The sequence below is a fragment of the Eleutherodactylus coqui genome, chromosome 7 (assembly GCF_035609145.1).
Source record: "Eleutherodactylus coqui strain aEleCoq1 chromosome 7, aEleCoq1.hap1, whole genome shotgun sequence".
Lineage (NCBI taxonomy): Eukaryota > Metazoa > Chordata > Amphibia > Anura > Eleutherodactylidae > Eleutherodactylus > Eleutherodactylus coqui.
This window is the reverse complement of record NC_089843.1, coordinates 56,873,988-56,881,436: the sequence shown is the minus strand read 5'-3', so window position 1 is coordinate 56,881,436 and position 7,449 is coordinate 56,873,988.

Sequence of the window (7,449 nt, the reverse complement as noted above, 5' to 3'; positions counted from 1 at the left end):
TTCGGTTTCCTAGAAATCACTTATTTAGTAGTAACACACCTTAAGGCGTTAACATATGTTAAACCATTAGCACCTAGAGCCAATGATGAGTTCTTATGATTACAGGGGGGCGTGTATTCCTGATGATACGTAATCTAGGATATACATTTACTGTGCGGATGTTGATAAAGGCAGAAGAGCATCATTGTCGGATGATACTGGCTGTGTCAGTGATTTGTGTACACAAGTTCTCATATAATTCGGACCAGACAATGAAACACACTAAGAAATCTCTGATGATTTCCCTAATACTAGCTAGTAGGAGATGGAAAAATGGAGTTGATATCTTTTTAATAGCCAACTGAAAGGATGAAGACAAATACCAACCTTTCCAGATGCCTGGAGTCTCTTCATCAGACAGGTTTTCACCAAGAATCTTAAATGTTATATATTTATATACAGATATGTAGTGTGACATAATATGGGGACAGGTTCGCTTAAGTGTTTAAATGGCGCAAAAAGCTTTATGGCATTTGGGCCATAGGACCCATCGTAGACTATATGTTTCATGAAGCCTGATTTATTAACCCCTTCATGCCACAGGGGTTGGGAGCTGATTTCGCTCCATATGTGTTGAATGCTGGCTGTCTCTCTGTTACTTTCTTCATGGTGGAGAACTGTTCAATGTCCAGTAGGTCCTTACAATACACTGCACATGGATGCAGGGGAAAGAGGAAGTTGTGTATAATATATAAAGAATGTGTGTCACAAAAGTCGTGGTGAGGCTTCAAATGATTCAAGTGTTAGAATGAAACATAAAACACATAAAACAGAAAGAGAATGTCTCCAAGTTTTTGTTCCAAAAGTCATGGTTCCAAATTATAGGCGTCAAGCTAAATTATTGGGTGACAGGTCTGTTGTATGCCATTGTTATATAAAATCTATTTCTGATAACAGCTAAAACTTTTCTTTTTCTCTCTTGTGGTGTTCTTACCCCCCCTTCTGTCCAGTCAGCAGGAAGGAGGCAGATATCCGACGTACACCGTGAACAAAGGGTGCTGCATGATCATCTGTATAGTGTACAATGTCACCTTTTATCCTGGAAGGCTACAAGAAATGCATTATTAGAACTAGTTATGATGTCACTAACTGTACATGATACGAGGGGGTGCTGATAAGTCTTTGGCTTTGTGTTCTTTTTTTGTTTCTATGGTAATGAATGTTACATAACATGAAAGCCTTATGTGTCTAATATGTGTTTTCAAAATTCTGTGTTTGTAGCTTATGGCAACAGTAATCTAGGCCCGTGGTAAAACAAAATGGCAGAGTCTAAGGTGATATTCACAGCAAATGAGAGCAGAGGAGTGATAAAATTCTTGTTTCTGCGAGGAAAGTCCGCGAAGGATATTCATGGTGATATGTCGCAGACATTGGGGGGATCAATACCCTTCATATTCTACAGTTAAGAACTGGGTTGCCAAATTTAAAACGGGCCACTTCAGCACAAATAATGAGGAACGTCCTGGACGACCGAGAGAGGTTGTTTTTCCGGAGATCGTCAATGCTGCACACAACCTCATACTGGAGAATCGGCTAATTTCAGCTAAAGGAATAGCAGACATCATGGGGATTTCTCGTGAACGTGTTTGTGTCATTATCCATGAACATTTGAACATGAAGAAGCTATCTGCAAAGTGGGTCCCCAAATGTTTGACAACAGATCAGAAAAGCATGTGAGTGAAAACTTCACGGTCCATTTGTCAGCGTTTCCAGACTGATAAGAACTTCCTGGATCGACTGGTCACTAATCATGAGACCTGGATTTATTTGTATGACCCTGAAACCAAGAAGCAGTCAAAAGAGTGGAGGCACAGTGGTTCTCCTCGCCCCAAAGAAGTTCAGGGTGCAAAAATCAGCCACTAAGGTGATGGCGTCTGTGTTCTGGGATAAGGAGGGCAAGCTGCTAGTGGACTACCTTCAAAATGGTTCCACCATCAATGCAAGGTATTACATTGAACTTTTGGACCAATTGAAGGCAGCTCTGAAGGCCAAAAGATGCGGCAAGCTGTCCAAAGGAATCTTGTTCCTGCAAGACAACGCCTCCGCTCACACTGCACAAGCAACCGCGGCAAAACTGGTGAAGCTAGGCTTCCAGCTGGTTGACCACCCACCTTATTCACCATATCTCGCTCCCATCTGTTTCCAAACCTGAAGAAACACCTCAAGGGTACCAAATTTCACACCATTTCTGATACCATGGCTGCTACGGATGACTGGTTTGAGGCACAATGGAAATCCTTCTTTTTGCAAGGCTTACAGAACTTGGAATACCGGTGTAAGAAGTGTGCTGACATAGGTGGAGAGTATGTGGAATACATGCAAAGTTTCATCTTCCTATCTCGTTTCTTTCTGGGTAAAGCCAAAGACTTATCAGCAGCCCCTCGTATCACTATCACATCAAGTGCCATCACTAGTGTAAAGAAATCTAGGTACCAATTTGTTATATAACTGGGTTTGCTTTTCTTTGCTTTACCTTATTCTCCATGTCTCCTGGTTCCACCACTTCCTCCTTGGTGACAAAGTGATCAACACTGCTATCAGAGAACTGACGGCTGTGGCCCATGGTCTTCAACAAGGGACTATGGTTAAGACCTTAATACATAAGAGAAGACAGATTCAGATGTAATGTAATCTATTAATTTTGTTTATAAGCTCTCACATATCTGGAAACATAAATTATGTGTATTTATTAATCATAACGAAGTCCAAAGGGGCAAAATGCTTTCCTTTCTCCACAATGAGACACAGTACCCACCCTGGCCTTGTGTTGATGACCTCTCACCCAGCCAACCAGAGCTCTACTGTAAACGAATGAGGGGCAAAAACGCCAGAACAGCTTCTGCACATGAGTATTATGGTTTGGGTCACATTACTCACGTAAACACACAATGCGATATTCCCTATGAAGGTAGAAGTTTTGTGCAACTGAATCAGTCTAAATGAGACCCTAACCTAGTTCAACTCTAGCCAGATGGGCATTAGTGCCCAATAGAGATGAGCGAGCACCAGAATGCTCGGGTGCTCGTTACTCGGGACGAAATTATCGCGATGCTCGAGGGTTCGTTTCGAGTAACGAACCCCATTGAAGTCAATGGGCGACTCGAGCATTTTTGTATATCGCCGATGCTCGCTAAGGTTTCCATTTGTGAAAATCTGGATAATTCAAGAAAGTGATGGGAACGACACAGCAACGGATAGGGCAGGCGAGGGGCTACATGTTGGGCTGCATCTCAAGTCCCCAGGTCCCACTATTAAGCCACAATAGCGGCAAGAGTGGCCCCCCCCCCCCTCCCAACAACTTTTACTTCTGAAAAGCCCTCATTAGCAATGCATACCTTAGCTAAGCAGCACACTACCTCCAACAAAGCACAATCACTGCCTGCATGACACTCCGCTGCCACTTCTCCTGTGTTACATGCTGCCAACCCCCGCACGACGCAGTGTCCACAGCGCACACCAAAGTGTCCCTGCGCAGCCTTCAGCTGCCCTCATGCCACACCACCCTCATGTCTATTTATAAGTGCGTCTGCCATGAAAAGGAACCGCAGGCACACACTGCAGAGGGTTGGCACGGCTAGGCAGCGGCCCTCTTTAAAAGGGGCGGGGCGATAGCCCACAATGCTGTACAGAAGCAATGAGAAATATAATCCTGTGCCACCGCCATCAGGAGCTGCACACGTGCGCATAGCAATGGGGAACCTATATGCCACACACTATTCATTCTGTCAAGGTGTCTGCATGCCCCAGTCAGACCGCGGTTTTTTATAAATAGTCACAGGCAGGTACAACTCCGCAATGGGAATTCCGTGTGCACCCACAGCATGGGTGGCTCCCTGGAACCCACAGGCGGTACATAAATATATCCCATTGCATTGCCCATCACAGCTGAGGTAATGTCATGTTAAATGCAGGTGGGCTTCGGCCCACACTGCATGCCCCAGTCAGAGTGGGGTTCTTTAGAAGGGGACACATGCAGTTACAACTCCGTGTGGACCGACAGCATGGGTGGGTGCCAGGAAGCCACCGGCGGTACATAAATATATCCCATTGCAGTGCCCATCACAGCTGAGGTAACGTCTGATTAAATGCAGGTGGGCTTCGGCCCACACTGCATGCCCCAGTCAGACTGGGGTTCTTTAGAAGTGGACACATGCAGTTACAACTCCGTGTGGACCGACACCATGGGTGGGTGCCAGGAAGCCACCGGCGGTACATAAATATATCCCATTGCAGTGCCCATCACAGCTGAGGTAACGTCTGATTAAATGCAGGTGGGCTTCGGCCCACACTGCATGCCCCAGTCAGACTGGGGTTCTTTAGAAGTAGACACATGCAGTTACAACTCCCTGTGGACCCACAGCATGGGTGGCTCCCTGGAACCCACCAGCGGTACATAAATATATCCCATTGCAGTGCCCAGCACAGCTGATGTAACGTCAGCTTTAATGCAGGTGGGCAAAAAATTAATTGGATTACACTGTAGGCGAAGGCCCCAAAAAATTGGTGTACCAACAGTACTAATGTACCTCAGAAAAATTGCCCATGCAAGAGGGCAGGTGAAAACCATTAATCGCTTTGGTTAATGTGGCTTAATTGGTAACTAGGCCTGGAGGCAGCCCAGTTAAAATAAAAATTGGTTCAGGTGAAAGTTTCAACGCTTTAATGAGCATTGAAACATATAAAAATTGTTTACAAAAATTATATGACTGAGCCTTGTGGGCCTAAGAAAAATTGCCCGTTCGGTGTGATTACGTCAGGTTTCAGGAGGAGGAGGATGAATATTATACACAGATTGATGAAGCTAAAAGGTCCACGTTTTTGATGGTGATAGAGAACAATGCTTCCATCCGCGGGTGCACCTACGTATTGTTTAGGTACCGCTGCTGTCCGCTGGTGGAGAAGAGAAGTCTGGGGAAATCCAGGTTTTGTTCATCTTGATGAGTGTAAGCCTGTCGGCACTGTCAGTTGACAGGCGGGTACGCTTATCCGTGATGATTCCCCCAGCCGCACTAAACACCCTCTCTGACAAGACGCTAGCCGCAGGACAAGCAAGCACCTCCAGGGCATACAGCGCGAGTTCAGGCCACGTGTCCAGCTTCGACACCCAGTAGTTGTAGGGGGCAGAGGCGTCACGGAGGACGGTCGTGCGATCGGCTACGTACTCCCTCACCATCCTTTTACAGTGCTCCCGCCGACTCAGCCTTGACTGGGGAGCGGTGACACAGTCTTGCTGGGGAGCCATAAAGCTGTCAAAGGCCTTAGGGTGCCTGCACACGAACGGAATTTCCAGCGCGTTATTTTAGGCACATTATGGCCACCTGCACACGGGCGGAAATCCCGCCGCGGGATTTCCCGCGGGATTTCCGCCACTGAAAGTTTGCATAGGAGTGCATTACAATACGCACTCCTATGCAGACTGCCGCGGTTTGGCCGCGCGAAATCTCGCGCGGCAAACAAACCGTGGCATGTCCTATTTTTGTGCGGGGCACGCACTCACCCGGCCGCCGGCTCCGGTCTGCGCATGCGCCGGCTGTAGTACGCGCTCGTCCCTGCAGGCTCTCGGGTCGGGTCCCGCAGCGAGAATTCTCGCTGCCGGATCCGACCCGCTCGTGTGCAGGCGGCCTATCTGCCCTAGACCGCAGCCAATATACTCCTATGAGGATCCGCAGTTGTCCCCAGACGGACGGATTTGTATCGCGGTTTTTCCCGCGCGTAAAAAAATCTGCGACCTGTTCTAATTTGGGTCGGATTCTGCGCGTGAAGCCTCCAATACAAGTGAATGGGTGCGTTTTTTCATGCAGTACATCCGCAGTGCAGCTGCAGATGGAGTCACTGGTTGCTATGACTACAGGAAGTAGGCATGGTAGGAGGCGTCCCAACACACAGCACAGAGCTTCACAGGCAAATTTGTAGAGGGAGATAGGTAGTATTTCTTGCCAATGCAGGATGTAAGAATGCAAAATCTGTAGTAATGAATTCCTCTTGTGAATTTTTTTGCAGTGACTGAAATAAAGTCACGCTGGAGAAGCGTCTGAAAAAAGTTACATGGATCAACCATGCCCACAAAGACATCTGCTCACCGGGTGAAAGCATGTTGCCAGAATAATTTAATGGTGCTCGCACAAGCAAGAGGGACAAAACGGAGTCTGGGTGTTGGTTTTTAAGCTGTTTTCCAAGGAATGGGCAGTTCTCTAGGGGTTGGGTTTACAATAAGGGGTGTCTGCTGGTTTTTCTGCGCGTTTTTTTCCGCAACACATCCGCGTATATCCGCGCGTGATTTTTCACGCATCCGCACCTATCCGCAAGCACATTTAGGTACCATACGCGTGTGAAAATCCGCTAGAGGAATTCGGAACGCTCGTGTGCAGGCGGCCTAAGAGAGTGTTCCCCTGCCTGTGCTGTACATGCTGCCTGATCTCTGCGCCTCCCCTGCTACCTGGTCCTCGGAACTGCGCCTTCGGCCACTAGCGCTGTCGGATGGGAATTTTACCATCAGTTTGTCCGCCAGGGTCCTGTGGTATAGCATCACTCTTGAACCCCTTTCCTCTTCGGGTATGAGAGTGGAAAGGTTCTCCTTATACCATGGGTCGAGCAGTGTGTACACCCAGTAATCCGTAGTGGCCAGAATGCGTGTAACACTAGGGTCACGAGAAAGGCATCCTAACATGAAGTCAGCCATGTGTGCCAGGGTACCTGTACGCAACACATGGCTGTCCACACTAGGAAGATCACTTTCAGGATCCTCCTCCTCCTCCTCCTCCTCCTCCTCAGGCCATACACGCTGAAAGGATGACAGGCAAGCAGCATGGGTACCCTCAGCATTGGGCCAAGCTGTCTCTTCCCCCTCCTCCTCATGCTCTTCATGCTCCTCCTCCTCCTCAACACGCTGAGATATAGACAGGAGGGTGCTCTGACTATCCAGCGACATACTGTCTTCCCCCGCCTCTGTTTCCGAGCGCAAAGCGTCTGCCTTTATGCTTTGCAGGGAACTTCTCAAGACGCATAGCAGAGGAATGGTGACGCTAATGATTGCAGCATCGCCGCTCACCATCTGGGTAGACTCCTCAAAGTTTCCAAGGACCTGGCAGATGTCTGCCAACCAGGCCCACTCTTCTGTAAAGAATTGAGGAGGCTGACTCCCACTGCGCCGCCCATGTTGGAGTTGGTATTCCACTATAGCTCTACGCTGCTCATAGAGCCTGGCCAACATGTGGAGCGTAAAGTTCCACCGTGTGGGCACGTCGCACAGCAATCGGTGCACTGGCAGATGAAACCGATGTTGCAGGGTGGCAGCGTCCGTGTGGGACTTGCGGAAATGTGCGCAGAGCCGGCGCACCTTTCTGAGCAGGTCTGACAAGCGTGGGTAGCTTTTCAGAAAGCGCTGAACCACCAAATTAAAGACGTTGGCCA